Source organism: Pongo abelii, chromosome 12 (assembly GCF_028885655.2).
Source record: "Pongo abelii isolate AG06213 chromosome 12, NHGRI_mPonAbe1-v2.0_pri, whole genome shotgun sequence".
In the NCBI taxonomy this organism is placed as follows: Eukaryota; Metazoa; Chordata; class Mammalia; order Primates; family Hominidae; genus Pongo; species Pongo abelii.
In genome coordinates, this window is record NC_071997.2 from 94,946,715 (window position 1) to 94,971,926 (window position 25,212).

General features: G+C 39.5%; 1 protein-coding gene across 7 annotated transcripts in view; it reads left to right on the forward strand.

Moving 5' to 3' along the window:
• CDC42EP3 (CDC42 effector protein 3) overlaps positions 1 to 25,212 on the forward strand; it is a 95,445-nt gene that overhangs the window by 41,138 nt on the left and 29,095 nt on the right. For all 7 annotated transcript variants that reach the window (XM_063713468.1, XM_063713469.1, XM_063713467.1 and 4 more), the window contains one exon: positions 15,484 to 15,544. The gene's annotated coding sequence lies outside the window, so the exon portion shown is untranslated. The remainder of the gene's footprint in view (positions 1 to 15,483; positions 15,545 to 25,212) is intronic.

A 25,212-nucleotide genomic window follows, 5' to 3' on the forward strand; every position in this document is an offset into this window, starting at 1 on the left:
CAGGCCAATATCCTGGATGAGCATAGATGCTAAAATCCTTAACAAAATACTTGCTAACCGAATCCAACAACATATCAAAAAGATAATCCACCATCGTCAAGTGTGTTTTATACCAGGGATGCAGGGATGGATTAACATACACAAGTCAATAAATGTGATACACCACATAAACAGAATTAAAAATGAAAATCACGTGATCATTTCAATAGATGCAGAAAAAGCATTCGACAAAATCGAGCATCCCTTTATGATTAAAACTCTCAGTAAAATCGGCATACAACAGACATATCTTATTGTCCATCTATGACAAACCCACAGCCAACATAATACTGAATGGGGAAAAGTTGAAAGCATTCCCTTTGATAACTGGAACAAGACAAGGATGCCCACTCTCACCACTCCTCTTCAACATAGTACTGGAAGTCCTAGCCAGAACAATCAGCCAAGAGAAAGAAATACATGGCAACCAAATCAGTAAAGAGGGAGTCAAACTGTCACTGTTTTCTGACACTATGATTTTTTACCTTGAAAACCCTAAGGACTCCTCCAGAAAGCTTCTAGAACCGATAAAAGAATTCAGCAAAGTTTCCGGATTCAAGATTAATGTACACAAATCAGTCGCTCTTCTATACATCAGCAGTGACCAAATGGAGAAGCAAATCAAGAACTCAACCTGTTTACAATAGCTGCAAACAAACAAACAAACAAGCAAAAACCTTAGGAATATACTTAACCAAGGAGTCAAAAGACCTCTACATGGAAAATTACAAAACACTGCTGAAATAAATCACAGGTGACACGAACAAATGGAAACATATCCCATGCCCATGGATGGGTAGAATCAATATTGTGAAAATGACCATACTGCCAAAAGCAATCTACAAATTCAATGCAATGCCCATCAAAATACCACCATCATTCTTCACAGAATTAGAAAAAACAATTCTAAAATTCATATGGAACATAAAAAGAGCCCGCATAGCCAAAGCAAGACTAAGCAAAAGGAACAAATCTGGAGGCATCACAATACCTGATTTCAAACTATAGTATAAGGCCATAGTCACCAAAACAGAATGGTACTGGTACAAAAATAGGCATATAGACCAGTGGAACAGAATAGAGAACCCAGAAATAAACCCAAATACTTACAGCCAACTGATCTTCAACAAAGCAAACAAAAATATAAAGTGGGGAAATGACACCCTTTTCAGCAAATGATGCTGGAATAATTGGCTAGCCACATGTAGGAGAATGAAACTGGATCCTCATCTCTCACCTCATACAAAAATCAACTCAAGATGGATCAAGGACTTAATCCTAAGACCAGAAACTGTAAAAATTCTAGAAGATAGTATTGGAAAAATCCTTCTAGACATTGGCTTAGGCAAGGATTTCATGACCAAGAACCCAAAAGCAAATGCAATAAAAACAAAGATAAAAGCTGGGACCTAATTAAACTAAAGAGCTTTTGCACGGCAAAAGGAACAGTCAGCAGAGTAAGCAGACAACCCACAGAGTGGGAGAAAATCTTCACAATCTATAAATCTGACAAAGGACTAATATCCAGAATCTACAACAAACTCAAATCAGTAAGAAAAAACAAACAATCCCATCAAAAAGTGGGCTAAGGACATGAATAGACAATTCTCAAAAGAAGATGTACAAATGGCCAACAAATATATGAAAAAGTGCTCAACATCACGAATGATCAAGGAAATGCAAATCAAAACCATAGTGTGATACCACCTCACTCCGGCAAGAAAGGCCATAATAAAAAAATCAAAAAACAGTAGATGCTGGTGTGGATACGGTCGACAGGGAACACTTCTACACTGCTGGTGGGAATGTAAACTAGTACAGCTGCTATAGAAAACAATGTGGAGATTCCTTAAAGAACTAAAAGTAGAACTACCACTTAATCCAGCAATTCCACTACTGGGCATCTACCCGGAGGAAAAGAAGTCATTATTCGAAAAAGATACTTGCACATGCATGTTTATAGCAGCACAATTCACAATTGCCAAATCGTGGAACCAACCCAAATGCCCATCAATCAACAGTGGATAAAGAAACTGTGGTATATATACACATGATGGAATACTACGCAGCCATAAAAAGGAGTGAATTAACAGCATTTGCAGTGACCTGGATGAAATTGGAGACTATTATTCTAAGTGAAGTAACTCAGGAATGGAAAACCAAACATCATATATTCTCACTCATATGTGAGAGCTAAGCTATGATGCCACAAGGCATAAGAATGATGCAATGGACTTTGGGAATTGGGGGAAGAGTGGGAAGGGGGTGAGGGATAAAAGACTACAAATATGGTGTAGCGTATAATGCTCAGGCAATAGGTGCACCAAAATCTCATAAATCACTACTAAAGAACTTACTCATATAACCAAATACCACCTGTACCCCAATAACTTATGGAAATAATTAATTAATCAAATGGCACAGTATTTGCATATAACCTATGCACATCTTCCTGTATACTTTAAATCATCTCTAGATTACTTATAATATTCAATACAGTGTAAATGCTATGTAAATATTTGTTACACTGTATTGTTTAGGGAATAATGATGAATAAAAAGCACATACTTGTTCAGTAAAATAAAATAAAATGGCTATTTTAGGGCATTTATCTGTTGTTGAACTTCTTAATTAGTCACATGCTCAGCTACAATACCCGTATTGGTAGCATTCAGTAAAAATAATCAGATTTCAGAGGGTTTTAGAAGTTGGATTGTATAAGGAAAAAGCATCTATTCTGGAAATTCATTTACTTCTGCAAATGACTTCAAAATTATTTCTGAGTAACAAAGCAGGAGTTAATTTATGTGGTTCTCAGCATTTATTTGTTTTCTTGACCTCTATTTTTCCTTACTTTGTCTCCATTACCAGTGTAGAAGAAAATTTGAAATATTCTGATTAATTAAATGTGAACCTTCTGGTTAACTTTCTGATTGATGTATATTTTTAGATAAAATCGTATAGATGGCTATCTTGGAGCCAGTCTGGTTTCCACTCACCACACAGCTTATAGAGTTCATGGGGACTGCTGCCTGGAGACCACATCACAGACTCCAAAGTCACTACCAATATTAACCGCCCTTGATTGGAGCCACCCAAAGACAAACTCAGACTCTGTCCTGCCTAAAGTCCTAAATTCCATGGAAGATCCTTAAGGCCAGCTGACCCTACCAAGACAAAAGCCATGTCTTCTTCACTTACCAGACCAAGGTGACTGCTTGAAGATGATGTTGCTGATGCTCCCTGACTGTCTCATACACTGATTTCATGGGACTCTAAGCCTCCTGTCTCTGTCCAATCACTCTTCCCCCGCCCCTGCCTCCTAGCTATCAACTGTGTCCTCTGGAACTTTCTTTCTGTGACAGCCCAACCGTCCTACATCTTCAATCTCTTTGCAGACACTCCCTTCACTTCCTGACCTTAACTGAAACCTGGTTCGCCCTTAAGAACATGGCATTCCCAAATAGCCTTCCCCAGTTGAAGGTATTCCTCCATTCACTTGAATATCCTCATAGGGACCTCCTACTCAATAAGTACAAAATTGTACTTGTAATCTTCACAACATCATCCATTCTCTTCCCCCACCTCCATGATACAATGACGCAAAAGTTACCCAGTCTCCCAAAGCAGGAATCTGGCGGTCAACCTAGACTCATCTTTCTTTTTCATCTTCCATATTCTATCACCACCAAGTCTGACAATTTTTCCTGCTAAATAGTCCTCTAATCCATTCCTTCTCTGTGTTTCTGTTATCACAGCCCAGTTCAAGGCCTCAATTATCTCCTGCCTAGATTATCACACTCTTTTCCTGCTTTTAATTTACTCAGGAAATCCATCTCCACCTGGCTGCCAAAGGAATTGCTCTAACACAGAGTTGACCTTTTCTCCTTTTCTCCTCTGCCTGTGGTAATCCAATGACTCTTCCAAGCCTGGCTGAGCCCCTTCTTGGGAAAAACAGGTCCTCCATTATCTGTCTCTACCTACCTCTCCAGTCCTAACTCTCCCAAATTGCTACTACCCACTTTATACTTTAATAATACTAAACAACTTGTCCTTCACTGCAATAATCATGCTAAAAATTCTCCTGTGCCTTCCTTTGGCCTGAAATGCCCTTTCCCACTCTAGCTCATTCTTTCTTTGACTGGTTGACTCTTACACACTAAGCTTTGATTGGCGTCATCCTACCCAGGAATCATTTCCAGAGCTATCCTGCCAAGCTCTGCAATCTCCCTGAGTGCTCCCAGCATCCTGCTTTTGGCTTGTATTATCCATGTGAGTATGTGTATATTTCACCCTGTGTCTATTTTCCTGGGAGCCACAGACTGAATTTTTAAAATTTTTTACATTTGCATCTGTGGGTCTAGCAAAGTGACAGGAGGAACATATTAGGTACTCAATAAATATTTGATGCACCAAAATAATTTCCACTGAAAATGGATTTGCCAAGCCCCAGTGGTCTTCATGTATGCAGGCATTCATTTACTCTTACTCATTCAGCAATAGAATACCTACTAAATATTTATATCTTATTCATCTAGCATTCTTGACCTCTGCTGTTTAGATATGCTATAACTTTTTGAAATGCCTCAAATTCAGTTTCACTCAGAAGCACTCTCGCATGTGAACTACAGTGTCTGGCTTGTGGAAAATAACTGATATAGGTGATGTAAGAAGAGGCAAAACTAGGACTGCCTGTGTCCCAGTGGAATTTACAATCTGAGCTGACTATGCACATGTGCAGTGTTTGGCAATACGTAGTTTTTGAAAACCTTTCAGCAAATGTAAATTACTAAAACACAAACCAAATACCTAAATTTCTAGAGAACCTGGAGAAAAAAAGAATGGTCAGAACTGGGTCAATTTAATCAGAAGCAGCTAGATAAGGTGAGGTTTGTTTTTAATGTAAAGACTTTGTGAACATGAATCACTTAACAGGAAGGAAAATAGCATTTCAGTTTCAAGAAATGAAATGGACAAAACCAAACAAACAAAAAAGAAGATAAAAGCTCTATTGAAAAAAATCAGCAAGCCCATTTACTAGACTGAATGACAAATCTGAAACAGAGCAGAACAGGTTGTCAGTATGCAGGACCTGCATAAAATACATCTATGAAGCTGAAATTAGTCTTTAGGGCCAAGTGTGATAGGGAGTCTCCAAATCCATGCTTTCCTCCCTTCTTCCCCTGGAAGGGCATATTTGTTTGAACACTTCTGAGACATTGTAATAATTATATTTTATTGGTAAAAATAAAGTTCAGGCCGGGTCCAGTGGCTCACACCTGTAATCCCAGCACTTTGGGAGGCCGACGTGGGTGGATCACGAGGTCAGGAGATCGAGACCATCCTGGCTAACATGGTGAAACCCCATCTCTACTAAAAAAATGCAAAAAAAAATTAGCCGGGCATGGTGGCAGGCGCCTGTAGTCCCAGCTACTCTGGAGGCTGAGGCAGGAGAATGGCATGAACCCGGGAGGTGGAGCTTGCAGTGAGCCGAGATCGCGCCATTGCACTCCAGCCTGGGCGACAGAATGAGACTCCATCTCAAAAAAAAAAAAAAAAAAATTCACTAGAAAGCAATACAAATAGTGAAGCTTTAAGGACAATGACAGACAGATGGAGGAAATACTTAGCAACCAAGAAACTTGCCTCTGTTTCAGCTAATATACCATGAAATATTAGGTTAGATATGGGAGAAATGTAGAGCCTTCCAAACTAAGTTCTTGAAGGGCAGGTTTCAGGTTTACTGTGTGGGTATTTCTGCCATAATGCAACACAGACACAGCTGAAAACCCTGAGGTTTGCAAAAATTATGCACAAAGATGTAATGGGAATTATGGAGCTAGCTAAGGACACTGAGACCCAAGGAATGACAAGTGATAAGCCCCCTGGGTTTTCTTTTTACTTCGTATATGTCAGACTGAAGAAGCCAGCAATCCTAGAAATGTTGACGGCTACAGACAGAAAAGCCCCCCCAAAATGCCTGCTCCTTTTAGCCAAAGAACCAAGAAAGAGAAAGTCTAGAAACACAGAAATTGAAAATACAATACCACTTACAATTGCTCAAAAACTGGAATACTTTGGTATAAATATGACAAAATGTGTAAAGCACATGTATGCTGGAAACTACAAAATGCTAATAAAAGAAATCAAAGAAAATCTAAATAAATGGAGAGATATACTGTGTTCATAGATTGGAAGACGCAATGTAGTAAAGAGGTCAATTCTCCCCAAGTTAATAAATAGGTTTAACACAATTTCTATCAAAATCTCAGCAAGTTTTTGTTTTAGATGTAGACACGATTACTCTAAAATTATATGGAAAAGCAAAGTAACTAAAATAGCTGAAACAATTTTGAAAAAGAAGAATAAAATGGGATGAATCGGTCTCCCCAATTTCAAGGTATGTAATCACGACTGTGTGGTATTTACAGAGGAATAGACACATAGATCAATGGAACAGTGTAGAGAGCCCAGAAATAGACTCACATAAATACACCCAACTGGTTTTTGACAAAGGTGCAAAAACAAGTCAATGAAGGAAGGCTAGCCTTTTCAACAAATGGTACTGGAGCAATTGGACATCTAAGGACAAAAAATTAATACTTGACATAAACTCATACCGTATACAAAAATTAACTCAAAATGGATCACAGACTTAAATGTCAAATATAAAACTATAAAACTTTTGCTTAAAAAAATAGAAAATCTGTGGGATCTAGGGCTAGGAAAAGAGTTCTCAGACTTGACTCCAAATACACAATTCATTTAAAAAATGATTAATTAGACTTCACAAAAATTTAAAATGTTTGCTTTCCAAAAGACTGCTGAGAGGATGAAAAGACAAAGTATAGGAAGGGATAAAATATTTGCAAACCACATACATGACAGAAGTGCTAGAATCTAGAACATATAAAGGACTCTCAAAACCCAATGTTTAAAAAAAATTCAATTAGAAAATGGGTAAAAGACGTGAAAAGCCATTGTAAAGTGTTCAATCCCATTACTTAGTGGCACAAAATGTTAACATATGAGAAACATAGAAACCAACGTTACTTTTGCATTATTCTGATCTCATTCTTCTATTTACCACTCATATGTAAGCTAACTTCCATTACAGAAATGTACTGATACAAGATGTTGTGTTTCTTTATTTCCAAGTGACTATGCTGGCATAAAGTGGTAAGCAATTAATGTTGAAAACAAAAGCTCAATGAATGAATTAACCGAAGTCAGAGATGGGGTATGTGGATGAAACTGGAAAATGATATTTGAAGAAGATTCAGTTAACTGCTGACAATAGAATGTAACACATAAAGTTAAGACAAAACATAAAAATTATCTAGTTTTTACTTCTGCTTCATGGTGAAGACAGAATCAGAGGCCATGGATACTGACAGTTGATGTGTCTGTTTTTTCTGTCTTTTTCCATTACTGTATCTACTATCTCAGCTTGATTTATAAGCAAAACCTGGAAAACGTACAAAAATAAGTGTTTTGTAGTTTATCTAGAAATAATATGGAAAATATTGCTGTTATTTTCGGTGAAGAAAATCAATTTTGCATAGTTTTATTTCAATCTAAATAAAATGTAAATTTTGTTTAAAAAATAAAATTGTAATTAGGGGTAATGAAGACCTGAGTTAGGTTAATCTGTAGAACGTTATGTAGTAGAAGAATTAGCAAAATCGCAATACAATTAAGGCCAAATTCCCAATGTTTCCCCTCACCAAATCTCCAGCCTAATTCTACGATATGGTTGGAAGCATTGGCAAAGCTTTGTTTTAATTTCGCAGCAACAACACTATCTCAGGCTATTTCCTTTTTGCACATCCCAAACTGCTAACTCGCACTTCAGTAGCCATATCATCTCAAAAATAAATCCTCTGAGACCTCCACAGCTACTAAAAAATTCCTCATCTAAGTGTAACACTGCTATAGCAAACCTGTCCACGAGTTCCCTAGATACTTAGTTTCATAAAATATTGCTTTTGCTGGAATATTCTGCCAGCAGCCCCAACTTGCCTAGTAATATCTGAAATAAAGATCAGGTATTTCTCTTGCCAACACTCTCACTACAAGATTATTTTAATAGAAGTTTAATTAACAGGAAGCAACACATAATAAATAGTATCAGTAAATGGGGAATGGAAAAAGCAATTCCTAATCCTGCCAAAATCCTACATCTTTATATATGCATTTTTCCACCCCACTATAGTGACTGATGAGGTAGAATGACTTTCTGGCTTGGCTTCCCCACTGGCTTCTGATGGGTCCCTCCTGGCTCTCACCTTCTCCATGCATCTCCAGCCCTTCTAGAATCCATGCATAGAGTTCTGAGACAGCCTCAAACAAACATGTACTCAGCTATGTGGGATCCTGAGAAATCTGCCTTTCCAACATATTAATGGAAGAGTAGGCAGAAAAGTCTCCACTGTTTCATTTGTGCATTCCAATTCATGTGCTTTTGAAGTAGTCTAGCATTATAGCTTGCTTCTCCCAGCTCTGCCTTGAGCCTCTGGCTCCTCATTGCTAGTTCACCCCCTGGACCCCCAGGGTACTGTCCCCTCCATAGAACTCTGCTGCTGTCACACTGACCTCAGCAAAAGGTGACACCTCCCTCTATTGTCACATTCCTTCATTCACCCCAGTCTGTCAATAACACAAGGCTGTTGGACTTAACTAAGGGTTTGGAGATACATGTAATTATAATTTTTAATATTAAAATTTTAATATTCATTTAACCTTAATCATCACTAATGACCCTAAAAATGACTGTGTTCCCAGGATCTATGAAAAAATCAACTAGCAAGTTAGATCCTTTGCATAGATGCTCTCAAGAGTTCCCCCCTCTCCTAGCCTTGCTCTCCTGCCCTTCTTCAGAAATATAAAAAGAACTTTTTTTTTTTTTTTTAGTGTCTCACTCTGTCACCTAGGCTGAAGTGCCGTGGCACAGTCTCAGCTTATTGCAGCCTCAACCTCCCAGGCTAAGCAATCCTCCCACCTCAGCCTCCCAAGTAGCTGGGACTATAGGTTTGCACCACCACACCCAGATACTTTTTGTATTGTCTGTAGAGATTGGTTTTCTCCATGTTGCCCAGGCTGAGAAAGAATTTTTTTTTTTTTTTTTTTTTTTTTTAGACCGAGTCTCACTCTGTTGCCCAGGCTAGAGTGCAGTGGCACAGTCTCGGCTCACTGCAACCTCCGCCTCCCGGGTTCAAGCAATTCTCCTGCCTCAGCCTCTCGAGTAGCTGGGATTACAGGAATCTGCCACCACGCCCAGCTAATTTTTTGTATTTTTAAGAAGAGACAGGGTTTCACCATGTTGGCCAGGCTGGTCTCGAACTCTTGACCTCGTAATCTGCCCGCCTAGGCCTCCCAAAGCACTGGGATTACAGGCATGAGCCACCGTGCCCAGCCGAGACAGAATATTCTTAAATCCATCATGTTGCAAGCTTCTACCTTCCTCTAGAAAACTTTATTCCCCTACTTAAGGGGGTTGGTTCTGTCCTAAAACACAATCGCCCAGTCCCTGCTAGGACAGCCATGAGACATAGCTCATTACAGTGTCTCCCCAAAGACTGAGTTGTTCAATCTGGGACAACACTATGGACCTTCAGCCAAACAATACATACTCACCTCTCCAGAACAAGTGTAGTAAAAAATCCGTCTACAAATACAAAAGAGAGAAACATTGACCTAAAGGAGTATTATCTGCAGAACTTGCCTGAGGTCACAATGAAAATAGCATTTTAAAATTACTGGCACAGAGACTTCGATTCCTTTTTCCTATTCTTCTGTTTCCAGACCTTGTCCAGGCTTTTCCTTATGTAAACCAACCAACAAAGAAGCCCCTTACAGTATCTTTGAAAACATCAGTGCCATTCGCTTGATTGCCATTCTTAGCTTTTCTTTCCTTTAGACCAAATCCTATTCTATTCAAGACTTCTTCCCATCCTAGTCCTGTAAGAGGGCAAAGACAGACATAAGGGTACATATTTCACCAAATCTATCTGTTCATTCTCTGCAGGATTGTCATTTTTCTATTTTGCTGGGCATGGAGGAATACTTATCTTCCCTGCAAGTCTATCTCTCCGATGGGTCCTCAGGTCTTATGCTCTTCCTGGGTTGCACCCTGTCCCCCATCAGTGAGAATCCCTGGTTAATCTGGCAGCTCATTACCCCTAATTAAAATTCTATAAACTTTACTAGTATAGCATTTTATTTAAAACATCTCTCTAAAACTGATCTTTCTCTATTCAAAGTCATCCAAGATCATCTTCTGCCAAAATCATCTTTTATCTCTTGCGTTTTAAATTCCTAATCTTCTAACTCCACATTGTCTAAGTCCCTTTATTAGTTCCCAGTTCCTTGTCAGAGTTTACTTCTCATCCTCAGCTGGCTGTGACCCTACCAATTTTTTCTCTCTCCTTTCCTCCAACTCCTCCGTTTACACCATTTTCCCCCCAGTATTCCTCTTCCCTTGCCCTCTTTCTACTCCTCATCTACACTTTTTTTTTCCCCAAAAACTCTTGACTTCTCTTTAGAGTAACTTCTGACTTCCTACCTAACAAACTAGCTCTCTGGGCTATGAAACTTCAGGAAAATTTCCCAGCAACCCGTAAGCACTCTGGAGCCAACAGTGGTGAAATCACTACTGCTGTCAGGAGACAGTTCTACAGAGACCAGGACTCCAAATACACATTCCTTAATTAATCAGAGCCTTGATTATTATGTTGCAAGAGCATAACATATACATTACTTCAGCTATATTATGAATTAGAAATGTACTCCAGCTGCATTATTAAACTGCTTTTGTGGGCTAGCCCAAGAATCTAACCACCATTTATAACATTATCTGTTTAGAAATGAGGCTCCCATTCTAAATAACCACAAATGAAGTTTTAGACTTGTTCACACTGGCACCTGTAGACATTGTCGTAATTTCCCACCCACGTGCAAACTTCATCTAAGAATGAAGCAGAAGCTTTTTTGTTTCAAAGACCTGGTTAGCAACAGAAGAAATGCATTGCTACATACTGGAGAAAGCCCACTTGCTGCTCATAATAACAATAAAACCTTTATATCCTGTATATTTTTACCTCTGTAAAGCATCTCATTTTCAAAACTACTCATAAGACTTTTCAGAGCAAACAGCATGGACTTGGGCAAAGAGCAAACTATTAGAGACAGGGGTCTGCTATTTATTTATTATTTTTTAATTTTTTTAATTATACTTTAAGTTTTAGGGTACATGTGCACAATGTGCAGGTTAGTTACATATGTATACATGTGCCATGTTGGTGTGCTGAACCCAGTAACTCGTCACTTAACATTAGGTATATCTCCAAATGCTATCCCTCCCCCGTCCCCCCACCCCACAACAACAGGCCCTGGTGTGTGATGTTCCCCTTCCTGTGTCCATGTGTTCTCATTGTTCAATTCCCATCTATGAGTGAGAACATGCAGTGTTTGGTTTTTTGTCCTTGTGATAGTTTGCTGAGAATGATGGTTTCCAGCTTCATCCATGTCCCTACAAAAGACATGAACTCATCATTTTTTATGGCTACATAGTATTTCATGGTGTATATGTGCCACATTTTCTTAATCCAGTCTATCATTGTTGGACATTTGGGTTGGTTCCAAGTCTTTGCTATTGTTAAAAGTGCCGCAATAAACATCCGTGTGCATGTGTCTTTATAGCAGCATGATTTATAATCCTTTGGGTATATACCTAGTAATGGGATGGCTGGGTCAAATGGTATTTCTAGTTCTAGATCCCTGAGGAATCACCACACGACTTCGACAACATTTGAACTAGTTTACAGTCCCACCAACAGTGTAAAACTGTTCCTATTTCTCCACATCTTCTCCAGCACCTGTTGTTTCCTGTCTTTTTAATGATCGCCATTCTAACTGGTGTAGATGACATCTCATTGTGGTTTTGATTTGCATTTCTCTGATGGCCAGTGATGATGAGCATTTTTTCATGTGTCTGTTGGCTGCATAAATGTCTTCTTTTGAGAAGTGTCTGTTCATATCCTTTGCCCCTTGTTGATGGGGTTGTTTTTTTTTTTTTTTTTTTGTAAATTTGTTTGAGTTCATTGTAGATTCTGGATATTAGCCCTTTGTCAGATGAGTATATTGCAAAACTTTTCTCTCATTCTGTAGGTTGCCTGTTCACTCTGATGGTAGTTTCTTTTGCTGTGCAGAAGCTCTTTAGTTTAATTAGATCCCTTTTGTCAATTTTGGCTTTTGTTGCCATTGCTTTTGGTGTTTTAGACATGAAGTCCTTGCCCATGCCTATGTCCTGAATGGTGTTGCCTAGGTTTTCTTCTAGGGTTTTTATGGTTTTAGGTCTAACATGTAAGTCTTTAATCCATCTTGAATTAATTTTTGTATAAGGTGTAAGGAAGGGATCCAGTTTCAGCTTTCTACATATGGCTAGCCAGTTTTCCCAGCACCATTTATTAAATAGGGAATTGTTTCCCCATTTCTTGTTTTTGTCAGGTTTGTCAAAGATCAGATGGTTGTAGATATGCGGCATTATTTCTGAGGGCTCTGTTCTGTTCCATTGGTCTATATCTCTATTTTGGTACCAGTACCATGTTGTTTTGGTTACTGTAGCCTTGTAGTATAGTTTGAAGTCAGGTAGTGTGATGCCTCCAGCTTTGTTCTTTTGGCTTAGGATTGACTTTGCAATGTGCGCTCTTTTTTGGTTCCATATGAACTTTAAAGTAGTTTTTTCCAATTCTGTGAAGAAAGTCATTGGTAGCTTGATGGGGATGGCATTGAATCTATAAATTACCTTTGGCAGTATTCTGCTATTTATTAGACATGTAATTGGCCAAGTCACTTAATCCTCTGAGCCTCAGTTTTCTAAACAGTAAGGCAATAGTAGTAATAATAATGCCACCACTATCTTCCCTATCAAATTTCAAGATTTTTCAGTAAGGCATTGACATCAAAACAAATGGGGGTGGGAGTGGGTTTGATGCTGCAGGGACAGGCAGGGACTGGAGTAACAACAGAAATTCAGACAAGCAGGTGGGGCATAGCAACCAAGACAATTGAGCAATGTCCAGATACAATGCAGGCAAACACCAGGTTAGAAGGCAGAAGTAGCAGAATGGTTCGTTCATGGTCAGAGCTGGGTGAACAAAATTGAGTGGGTGCCATCTGAAATCCCAGTACTTCCTGGAGATCTATACCAAAGCCAGGCTCCATTCCCTGGGGAGAGAACCCAGCAATTAGAATTGCAGGGAAATAGACTAGGTACCCAGAATGAGAACTCAAGGGAAGCCCAGTTCTATAAAATGAGGTGGACATAGGACCCTTGGAAACAAGTGGCAAACTGTAGAGCATCTAATGATGGTTTAGAGCATGTAGTGAAGGATTCTGATGATCATCCCGAGACCACATGTCCCAGCAGCAAAACCTTGGACCATGACATTGAAGGTCACACATTACCAGGGCAAGATACAGGTTATAGGAATGTACATTGATTCAGCAGAGAGTGGTTTGATGAAAAGTATTTTAGAGCAGAATTAAGGTTGACTTATCAGTTAGCTCAGTTGGCTGGGCTCTGTGTGAGTGGCGGGGTGCTGACTCCCAGAGCAGGTGACTCCATCTCACTGCCTCATGGCCACAGGCCTCTTCTTTTCTCCTGCCAGTTACCCTATAAATGCTGGATGCCAGCCATGGGCATGAGGTGAATCTGTACTATAGCAGGTGCTCAGCAAGTGTCAGATGAATGCAGGGACAGAGGACTGAATAAATGAATGCAGCAGCTTTTACTACAAAGAAAAGTTATGGAACAATAAGAACAGAATGACATCCTTTGTAATTAAGCCTGCAGACATCCTTAGTGCTCTGTTCTCTGCACTTTGGAAGATAGAATTCAGTCCTCTGAAAGCATTTTAAGAGCCGTGTAGGAAAAGACAAAAAAGCTTAGAAGAATTCAGTGAAAGATGAGAAGCCAATTGTCAACAAATTTGAAATTCCTATTCAAGGCCAGTAGAAACCAGTAAACAAAAAACTGTTTTAGTCAGAGAGAGTTAATCACTTCATTAATACTTTAATACCTATTTGAAATTGACTGACTTATCAGTCCTGGCATATCTCCTTTGCAATGCATTTAAAAAGGAGCGTAACATAGGATGGAATCTAAGGTGTCACATTCTCAGCTTACTGGTGATTATACAAGGAATGTGGACTAGACCAGTAAAGTCTGTCCTTGAGCCCTGCAGGATCCAAACCTGTGTGTGAAACCCGGTGAATCCCTGTGTCGGGAAGGCACGTGGACCTCTGCTGCCCCAGCACTCATCCCTAGCAAAGGGCCCTTCACATTTCCTAATTAGGTTATATTCAGTGTTCACAGGGCTGGTAATGGATGAGATACTGAAGTGTAATCACAACCGATATTATTCACGTCCCAGGAATGTGCAGCCGAGGCTGCTCTGCTAGCTCCAACAGAAAACAATGGCGTGGTTGACAAGTAGCCTTTTTACATTTCAGATTCTGATCCAGATTTAGTCCTTCTGTTTGGTCATGATTGCAGAATACATATCTAGAGAGAAGAAATAAACATGCTGTACATTCAATTTATTGGGTGTTTGAGGCTCTATAAGTCCTATACAGACTGACATAGCCTGCCTGTTAGAATGTTCAGAAATGAGGCTAACTGGGGCAGTCTGTGTCTGGTTTGTGATATCTGGTTGATTAGAGGCCCAAGTAACCACAGAAAAGGTAATTAATTTGATCAACAGGTGTTGTGCCAGGCATTGTCCTAAAACAAAAGATGAAGATAAGTGCCTATTCTAAAATTGTTTGTGATCAGGTGAAAATGCCAGACAAAGCATGCTAGCAACCATCCCAAGTCAGATGCAACTCAGTACTATAATGGAGGAATAAACAAAGTACTAATTACTGGCTAGAGCAGAGGATAATTAACTCTGACTAAGGAAAGGGGGCTGACAAGGGGGAATCTTAAAGGATGAGTAAGAATATATGAAGGAAGGGGCTGGGGTGTACGTCCCAAGAGATATGAAATGGAACAGATACATGGCCAAGGAGGGAAAATCACCCAGTAAAAAGGATCCCAGAGCACTTCACAGAGGAAGTGATGCTTCTATTGAGACTTGGAGGATATGGAGGTAGCAGATAGTCAGATGGAGAGCAGGGGAAGGGCATTCTAGAAAGAGGAGGCAGCACTGCACAGAGTGAGGTGAAAGAACATGGCAGTGTGGGATGCCATGTGATATGGTTTGGCTGTCCCCGTCCAAATCTCATCTTGTAGTTCCCATAATCCCCGTGTATCATGGGAGGGGACCCAGTGGGAAGTAATCGAATCATGGGGGTGGTTAACCTCATGCTGTTCTCATGATAGTGAGTGAGTTCTCACGAGATCTGATGGCTTTATAACGGGCTTTTCCCCCTTTTGCTCAGCACTTCTCCTTGCTGCCACCGTGTGAAGAAGGACGTGTTTGCTTCCTCTTCCACCATGATTGTAAGTTTCCTGAGGCCTCCCCAGCCATGCTAAACTGTGAGTCAGTTAAACCTCTTTCCTTTATAAATTACCTGGTCTCAGGTTTGTCTTTATTAACAGCATGAAAATGGAGTAAGACACTGGGGATGGTAGAAGATGAGGTTAGAGAGGTAGGCACAGCCAGGGAATGACAGAATATTTTTGTAGTCAGCTAAGTACTTTGCATTTTATCCTGATGGCTATGAGAAGCCACATGCGGTGCTCCAATCTATTTGACTTGGTGACTAATGGGATCTGGGGAGAAGGTGTAAAGGAACTAGGTGAGACATGATGAGAGCCTCAACCAAAGATATAATTGACAAATAAATGGCCTCATGTGATTCCATAGGTTTCACTAGGCAGGAGAAGAAAATAGAATAATTCTCCTATCAGTAATATTATTCTCCAATGACTACTCGGTACCTTTTTTCATTATTTATGTAAATTTTATTGCCCCTATTCAATCATCAAGTCCTGGAAGGAAGATCAGAGAGACCTGTGTCTAATTCATGTTTGTGTTGCCCACACTTTCTAGCACAGATCTTGCACATATCAACGATGCTATAAATATATATTGAATAAATATTAACACAGAATTTGTGTTGGGGGAGGTGGTGCCAGAGTCAGTATTTAAACCAAGAGAAAGCCCTTCAACTCCCTCCTTTGCAGAGAGATTACTCATTCTGCCATACTGCACATCCACAGGACATTTACAGCCTACCAGAGACCTTTAAAGAAGGTATCATAACATCCCTGCTGACCATCTTTTTGGAGATGGTGGGTACCAGAGTCTATATAATTTCTAGAAGATTCTAAAGTAGACTGCCAGACATTAGAAAATGATCTGAATTTATGAGTCAGTCACCCACAAGAGCTACATGTTTGTCAGTGGTAGGGCCAAAATCAATAGGACCTTCTTGCCAAAGTTTCAAGATACCCACTCACCTATTTATCGATATCTAAGCGTTCAGGGTCACCAGGATTCTCTGAAGTCATCCATTTGCAAACTTATGTTCCAAGACCAGCAGTATTTTGTATATGAAAGCTATCTTGCAATATACACTAGCTGAATGAAACGTCTGTCTTTGTCATGAACTTTCGTGTTTTCATTTCAGTAATGCAAACCACAACAGTGCTATGATCAACTTTTATCATCAGTATAGAAGAAGTTATCTAGTCCTAACCCATGTTCTTACTGGTTTAATCATTTATTTCCAGCTTTCTGCTCTTTGTTTATTATTTATGTAAGATGTTTTAGCTCTTTATGCTGAGTTAAAATGTAATCATTTTATTAATATTTTTTAAAAAGTTAAATTTCTAACCATAAATTATAGAATGACTAAAGACAGAAATCAGTTTTAAGCAAAATAACTAAGGGCATATCCTCTTCCCAGCATTTTTTTAAAAAGAAATATTTTATTTTAAAATATTTCTAGACCTAACAGAAAAATTGCAAAGATAATAGAGAGTTCCCATATACCCTATACCCATTCTCACTTATTAACATCTTACATTAATATTGTCCATTTGTGATAAATAATGAACCAATATTGATATATAGTTTTTAATTAAAGTCTATCATGTATTAAGATTTCCTTAGTTTTTAGCTAATATTCTTTTTCTGTTCCAGGATCCCATCCAACATAACTCATTAAATTTAGTTGTCGGATCTCTTTAGGCCCTTGTTTGCCATGACTGTTAAGACTTCCCTTGCTTTTTATGACCTTGACAGTTTTGAGGAGTTCTCCTGTCATTTCTCCTCACACGTTTTGTAGAATGTCCCCTAATTGGGAATTATATGATGGCTTTCTCGTGATTAGGCTGGAGTTATGGATTTATGAGATGAAGACCACAGAGGTAAAATGTCATTCTCATCATATATCAAGGCTGCATACTATCAACAAGATTTATGACTGCTGATATTGGCCTTAATCACCTGCTTGGGGTGGTGTTTGTTAGTTTTCTCCACTGTAAAGTTACTCCTCTCATCTTTTATTTGTATTTTATATTATTATTATTATTTATTTGTTTATTTGTTATTATTTTAGAGACAGAGTCTCACTCTGTCACCCAGGCTAGAGGGCAGTGGTGTGATCATAGCTTACTGCAACCTTGAACTCCTAGGTTCAAGTGATCCTCCCACCTCGACTTCCACAAGCGCTAGGATTACAGTCCTTCTCCCCCACTGCACCTCCCCACATTTTTATATTATACTCTGGAAGGAAGCCACAATGCATAGCATACAATTAAGAAGCAGCGATTTATATTCCACTCTTTGATGGCAAAATATCTACAGAAATTGTTTGAAATTCTTCTGCCCAGGAGATTTGTCTATTGTCCCCCATTGATTTATTTATTCAATCATTTATTTGTATCATTATGGTCTCATGGATATCTATTTTGCACTTTCAATACTATTTTATTTTGTTGCTCAAGTTGTTCCAGCCCTGGCCATGGAGAATACATTCGGTTGGCTCCTGTGTCCCTGTAACATAGCCCTGTCATTATTGGATTTGGTTGAGCACTTTCTTACTTTCAGGAGCTACAAAATGCTCTAGGTTCGTCTTGTATATTTCCTGCTCCATCCTAGAGTACATGTCTCCAAGGAGCTTGGTTCTTTTATTGGAGAATGGTATTAGAAACCAAGACCTGGACATGCTTCTTGTTGCAGAGGTGTTATTGCTTCTAGGCTCAGCTGACAGAGAAATAACATATATGTGTGTAAATTAACCCATGTCTATACACATATATCTATAAATCCTTCTCTTTGTAACTATCTGTATCTATATTAAGCTAAATATGAGTTGATACTGATGTCTCCAATCCCAACTCAGTAGCACGTAGATAATTCTAACCTTCTCCCCCTTGCTTGTTTCCTCTCCCTCCTACAATGAAGAATCTGGCTTCTGCCATCAGCCATTCATTTATTTCATTGTTCAATTCCAGTCTCCTGTATAGTACTTCCATAATTGTTAAGCCATACCCACATAGAAATAACTTTATAAGTTTGAGTGCTTATATAGAGCTCTTTTTGCCTTTAATCTTACAGATTCGATTCATTTCCAAACTTACTTACGTAAGCATTTTCTCTCACATCCCCTTCGGTAAGCTTATTTCATGCATTTGTAATACAGTTAGATTATTTTGCCATATTTTACATTTCATCCTGGAATCCTCCAACCTTCTAAATATTTTTTAAATTTTGTATAATTTAAGTTTCTCTCTTTATGCCATAAAGTTCTATGGGTTTTGACAAGTGCATAATGTCATGCATCTAGTATTATCACAATATCATAAAAAGATAGTTTTACTACCCTTTAAAAAATCCCTAGTGGTTGACCTATTCAATTCCTTTCACCAAGAGTTTCTGAAACCACTGGTCTATTTGCCATCTCCATAAGAGTTTTGCCTTTTCCAGGATATCACTTAAATGGAACTATACATTATGTAGCCTTTTAAGACTGACTTTTTTCACTTAGCAACATGCATTTAAGATTCATCTATGTCTTCCTGTGGTTTGACAGCTCATTCCATTGTATGGATGTGCCACAGTTTATTTAGCCATTCACCTACTAAAGTTTACTTCTAGTTTTTGGTAGTTATAAATAAAACTGCTATAAAATTCTCATGCTGATTTTTGTGTAGACATAAGTTCTCAACTCAGTTAAGTAAATACTTATGAACATGATTGCTGGGTCCTATGATGAGGCTATGTTTAACTCTAAGAAACTGCCAAACTGTCTTCCAAAGTGGCTGTAACCATTTTAAATTCACACCGGCAATGAATGAGACTCCTGTTGTTCCACAAAGTTCTGTTGATCCTTGCCAGCAAATGGTATTGTCAGTTATTTTTGGATTTTAGCCATTCTTATAGGTGTATAATAGTACCTCATTGTTGTTTGACCGCTTTTAAAAATATTAAGTTTGTCAGGAGTGGGGAGTAAAACTTAAAAACTAAACAAGAAATCTGAGTCACCAGCATGAGCCACAGAGAACATTGTTGAGATAGCTCAGGCTATAGAAGAGGTGTTCCTCTTCCGGGTCCTATAAGAAGCGGGATGTAGAAACCACCAACTTGTTTCCTCCACTTGACTTTAGCTCTTATGTTCTCCATTATCAAATAAGAGAGCAAACAAAGTTGTGGGAGCTAATAATGCTTTACATAAAATAAATGAGAAGGAGAGGAAAGAAGTGCAAAAAGTAACTTCTCAGAACACAGAAGAAATTATCCTTTCCAAACCAAAATGAAAAACATGCCCAGAAAGAGAAGAGAGGGCTGTCATCTGGATAGAGGAGATGATCCTAGAAACCCTGATGGCTCCTTTTTATTAATATAAGAGTACCTGGGATTTGTTTTAATCAGGTATGGTAAGACATGCAGAAAAGACAGTCATGAAGGAATACGTTTTTATACTTACAGATATCTAATAACAGGAGGCACAGCACCCTAGGTAGGGCCACATGGAGAAGGGTGAGTCAAGAGAAAGAAGGAGTGAGGGGGGATCGTGGACAAGAGCCTTTATTGAGAAGGGAAAGGCAGAGTAAGCAGGTTTAGGATTGGCTAGTGTGAATAATTTCAGCAGGATCTGGGGCATAGGGGCTGTCTCTAGTCATCTGGTTATCCTGTCCTGGCCTAGGGTGATTAGGACAGTGGGATAGTGGGTCTGCACATAAGAGCCAGATAAAGGAGGTGGTAGAGGTGTGGGCTTTGGATTGGCTGGTTTGCATATGAAAGATAGGCTCCCAGGCAAGTTGCTATCTCTAGGAATTTCATAACCCTGGGAGGGGCAGTTCCTTTCAATGTCAGCTAGACTCCAAGATGTTGAAGAATCAGAATAAAAAGACATACTTAATACACTTCTTACATCATTTTTATTGTTGGGTCTGTTTTTGCTGAAGCTGCCTGCGACTGTCCTCGGTCTCTTCCCCCTTGACCTCCCTGGTTCCTGAGATCTGAGCAGTATAAGCTTCTCCAGATGCTTGAGGCAACATTGTCTTGAAATTTTAGTAAGTCGTGTTTGCTTCTGGTATTGATGGCTCCTATACACCTGTTTTACACTTCATGTTTGCAAAGCATGTCAAGTACACCTGTTGTCTGACCCCCCGTGACCATCCCCGGAGGTGGAGAATTCATCTTTTACTTTCATTGCTCTTTAACACTTCTCACATCTTTCCACTTGCCTGAGAATCTAAATATTTACAGATCTCCCTTATCCATATATCATCTTGTATTCTGCTTCCTTTTTCGTTCCCAGTGTCATGTGCTAGCCTTCCCTCTAGGCCACTCCTGGTGCTTCAGTCATCTAACACATATTTGTTGCACACAGACTGGAACAGGAATTGTGCTAGGGCCCAGGGACAGAGAGAAATATGGTATCCTTGTGTGGTGGGAAGAATAGATAAGAGCATATGTTTTGAGGCCTGATAATGTGTCAGTCACATCGGTAAGAATCGTTTCAGTTTCACTTAATCTTCACATCACACTCAAGGTGGGTTCTGTGATAACTTGCCCATACTACCACCATTCTTACAAATAAGAACTCAGGTTTAGTGAGCTTAAGTAATGACCCAAGATCACAGGGCTAGCTGATAGAGAGCAGGGGTCTGAATCCTGGTGCCTGACACCAGAGCACATACTTTTCATTTGGATTCCATGAGCCTCCTGCAGACATAACTCAGAGCACTTTCCCATCCTAACCCTTGCAAGGATGAACCTCCTTTTTTATATAGAAACAAAATTATTTAGCAAAACAACCTGTCTACACTAGGAGCCTCTACTGCTAACTAATGATCAGATGATCTTCAGAAAATCACTAATTTTCTTTAGTCTCTGTTTCCTCTGCTGTAAAATGAGAAGGCAGGACTAGATGACCTCTAAGATCTCATTAAGCACTGACATTCTTTTAATTGATCAAAGGCATCTGCACCTCTATTTTAAATAACCATTTTGCTTTGAGGTTCAGGAATACAGGAGAAGGAAAGCCAAGGATGGCAAGGAGCTCACTTGGCGCGAGAAACATCTTGAAATATTTTTAGCTGGTTTCTCTGACAAAATATGTCCTTTAGTGTTGCAAACTTACTGTACTAAAACCATTGTATACTGACACCAGGAATAAAACAGAAGCGAGCCAAGGCATTTTAAAGACTGACTTTCATTGACTTGAAAACATGCAAAATACAAATATCTCCTGTTACCAAGCCACCACTTCCAAGGCTGACTGAACTCACAAGGGCAATCCTAGGGGTCATTCCATCCCAGCACCCTCATGGACTCCCCTCTGCCGGCCTCCCCAAGGCCAACAACAGCCTGGTGAAATAGCCCCGAACTACCAGCCAACCCAGGCTCCATCTTGAACACAGGCATGTGTTCCAGCCTCTGAACATTCTTCATGCCCTTCTCACTGTTGCATCACTCTCCTCGTCTTCACAGTTTTATTCATTTGCTAGGGCTGCCCTAAGAAAATATCACTATTTGCTATGAGTCTACAAGTAGGAAAAAGAAAAAATGAAATACCACTAGCTATTTTGCTAGGTTGCCTAAACAGCAGCAATTTCTTTCCTCATAGTTCTGGAGGCTGGAAGTCCAAGATCAAAATGCCAGCAGCACTGGCTTCTCCTGGGTCTTCTCTCCTTGGCTTGCAGACAACCATCTTCTCACTGTGCGCCTCACACATACCCCTGGAGTCTGTGTGTGTGTATCCAAATCTCCTCTTCTTGTAAGGACACCAGTCACATTGGATCAGGGTCCACCTATCTGACCTCATTTAACCTTGAACCTCTTTAAAGGCCATATCTCCAAATACAGTCATTTTAAGGTACTGGTAGTTAGGACTTCAAGGTATGAATTTGCTGGGGGAGACACAGCCCATGCAGTGTTGGAATCCTACCCATCCAAATCCCTCCTCAGATGCATTTCCCTTCAGGAAGCATGAAACTCAGCCAGCTGGAATCTCTCCTTCCTTGAGACCCCATTTCTCCACTCCACCACTTAACAAAGGCCCAAAGGAGTATAAGTTCCTTGAATGACAGAACAATGCCTTGTTTTATAAATAGTGTCTTATATTATTATGTCTCCCAATGGCATATAGTTTAATACCTCATTCAGAGTAAGAACTTAACAAATATTCAATACTTGAACAAATAAAAAACTGTGGTACCTCCATACAATGAAATATTATTCAATGCTAAAAAGAAATGGGTTATCAAACCATGAAAAGATAGGGAGGAACCTTAAGTGCATATTGTTAAGTAAAAGAAACCAATCTGAAAAGGCTACATACTGTATGATTCCAACTATATGACATACTGGAAAAGTCAAAACTATGGAGACAGTAAAAAAATGAGTGATTGCCAGGGCCACTGGAGTGGAACTGGGGAAGGAAGGGAGGAATGAATAAATGGAGTACAGAGGATTTTCGGGGCAATAGAATTGTTCTGATACTACAATGGTGGATACATATCATTTTACATTTGACAAAATGCATAGAATGCACAACATAATGAATGAAACCTAATGGAAATGATGGACTTTGGGGGATAATGATGTGTTAATGTAGATTCATCAGTTGTAACAAAGGTACCACCCTGTTGTAGGACTTTATAGCGGGGAGAGTGTGCATATGTGGGAGTGGGAAGATTATGGAAACTCTCTGTTCTTTCTGCTTAATTTTGCCGTGACTCTAAAACTGCTCTAAAAAAAATAAAGTTTACTTAAAAGGAAACCCCTCAAAAATAGTTTTTAATCGAATTTTCTGCACAGCCCTCATATTTTTGAAAATATGGGTATGGCTTCCATCTTTGGGGTTTCCATAAGCCCTGCTTTCCTTTATAGTGAGCTAGGTCATTGACAAGGAATAATAAATCAATTAAAAAAGAATGGTGTCTAAGACTTCATCATGCTTCCATCATAATCCCAACATTTGGAGATTTCAGGACAGCACGAACCTCAAAGTATGCAGCCTCCCTCCCAAGCAATGTGTGAAGCTTGTTAACTCTGCTCCAAGATGGTATAAAACTTTGATTAGCCAGAATGCTACACTAAAGGACTAGGGTTCTAGTTTATTGGTCTATGGCTCTGGAGTTCATGCCTCCCAAGCCAGCCCTCTTTGGAAGCAAACCCAGCGTTCCATCCTTGGGGATGGCACTATTCATCCAACATTGCAGTGCCCAGGGTGTGTGCTTCTGGGATCCATTGCTAAAGGAAGAAATGTTAGGCTCCACTATGAGTACTGCTGCTGGCAAAAGACAAATATCCAGAGGAGCCAGGGCTTTGGGCTGAGAAACAGATGGCGGGAAGGCATCTATAGTGGAGAGAAGAAAGAGGAGGACTCAGGAAGAGGAAGGCACAGGAGGCTGGAAATGAGCCTCGGATCCTTCACCACTTTACCTGAAAACCACATAGGCCGTGAAACTCACCAGTCAAGTCCTGGATCCTCACTGACATCCTCTGTGGAGGCCATTTACCTGAGTCATAAAGACCTGTACCACAAACAGGTGCACTCAGACCACATGCCCCAGCCCTATACAATGGAAAGCCCAATAATCACCCCATGTTAATCAGGCCATCCTGGTTACTCTAACCAGAAGTATTCTATTTACTGATCATCTCTCTGTGGTTTCAGCTGTTTCTTGGAGTCTTAGTTTGTTTAAGCTAGTTCAACAAAAACACCATAAACTGGGTGGCTTAAAGAACAAATATTTATCTCACAGTTCTGGAGGCTGGGAAGTCCAGGATCAAGGCCAAGATTGGTGTCAGATGAGGGTCTGCTTCCTAGTTCCTACGTAACCCTTCTTGCTATGTCCTCACCTGGCAGAAACAGCGAGGGAACTCTCTAGGGTCTCTTTTATAAGGGCACCAATCCTGTTCATGAGTGCTCCAACCTAATCACCTGCTGAAGGCCTCTCCTCCTAATACCATCACCTCAGGGGTTAGGATTTCAACATAGGAACTTTAGGGAAATACAAATATTCAGCCCATAAGAGAGCCAATGAGAATCAAGAAGGAGTTTCAAGAACCCCTTGGTGAGAGAATGGGGGTGGGGGACGAAGAGAGAAGGACTTCTCACTCATTATAGCTCAACCAGAGCAGCTGCACATTCACCTGTAATAAGCATTGAGGTCTTGCTTACAATTCCATTCAAAAGGGAGAAAACTTCAAAACCACCAGTGTATAGTGAAATATCAGCATTAGTGGGCCACACATCCCAGATAATCCCAATTGCAATACATACTGTCCCATTGTCAGATAACATATCAGAATATTCATCCCTATTTGGCATTTGGAAAACATGGAATTGATAACATTTATTATTTATTATATATTACCTGGTATTATAGTGACTTGTGTGCTCATTTTATCATCTGTACAAGTTTAACCCACTTAGGTGTAGGAAGCATATTCATCTTTGTACCTTTTAGAGTACCTGTCACAATACCTTACACTCTGGCGTTCAATAAATATAAGTTGAATGACAATAAGAGTGCTAGGTCATATTCACTAGCAAACAGAGCTATGCAACAGGTTCTAAGGGCTATAATATAATGGAATAAAAGTGCAAATTCTTACCTTTGTTTTCTAGGCAAATCCATAATTAGAAACAATTTAAAGATAAGACTTTGCAAACCAAAAAGGAAGTCCTAGACCACTCTTA